Consider the following 1,086-nt stretch of genomic DNA (forward strand, 5'->3'; position numbering starts at 1 on the left):
TTTAAATGATTTATGGACTGCTTGTCGTCTAAATTAATTGATTAATTATTAATCAGCTCCATTTTTTATTTACTTTTTTCTTCTGCAGTTAGGTATTGTCATCAGGGCAGCAACATCTAGTCATATTCCTCAAACAAATTTTATTCTGATAGCAATGGCAAGCACGGGGATCTTACTTTTAGGATGGCGAGCTTTAGCATGCAAACTTCTTTCTCTAAAAAGCAATAAAAATGATGTCTATAAGCGTGGCAGCCCTTTTGAGCTATTTGAAGTAAGTTGCTGATAGATCATATCTTCTGAAATCTAATTTTACTAAAGCTTTTTGATGTTTTAATTGCTTAAGAGTGCTTCGTATGGAGCTGCTCGCTATTCTATCATTTGTACCATACTTTCCTGCAATTTTTCCCTTAATGGAACAAAATCTCGATAATTGGTAGTTTAAATTTTGTTTAACAATCTAAAGATAAAACTCTTTCTGGGCTTTTAGGATGGCGAGCTTTAGCATGCAAACAAATTTTTTTGAGCCTTTAGTATTGTCACGGTTGTAGTTGTTCGGCATGACGCTCCACATGTGTTGCTCGTATTCATCTATTTCATTATATTTTTCTCTTCAACTAATTGCGCTAATTCCATAGTTTCCCCAATTCTCGTTGTCTCAACAGATGAAGTGATGCTTAGATGTGTGGCTTCAACCCTTTCATGAAGTTGACTTCCAACACTTCTTTTGATATCCCTTTCAAATGACCGGATAGTATCTCAAATTTCTCTCTATACTTCACGATGAACCCTTTTTAAACCGGTGCAAAAAAACAGCTCATGTAAATCTCCTTCCTGAATGACTTGGAAATGTTTCCTCGATAAACTCTTAAATTAATCCCATGAGTAGATCGTGTATCTAGCCTCCCTCCATTGAAACCAAGCTAGGGCTTTCCCCTTCAAATATAAACCTGCTTTCATACGCTTCTCCTCCCCATTCAGCCCATTCACCACAAAATATCGCTCCACCTGGTACATTCGCCCATATGTGTCTTCCCCCTTGAAGATCGGTATCTTCAACTTCCTAACCCTAGCATCTCCACCTCAACT

Source organism: Phalaenopsis equestris, unplaced genomic scaffold (genome assembly GCF_001263595.1).
Source record: "Phalaenopsis equestris unplaced genomic scaffold, ASM126359v1 Scaffold000002, whole genome shotgun sequence".
Taxonomy (NCBI): domain Eukaryota; kingdom Viridiplantae; phylum Streptophyta; class Magnoliopsida; order Asparagales; family Orchidaceae; genus Phalaenopsis; species Phalaenopsis equestris.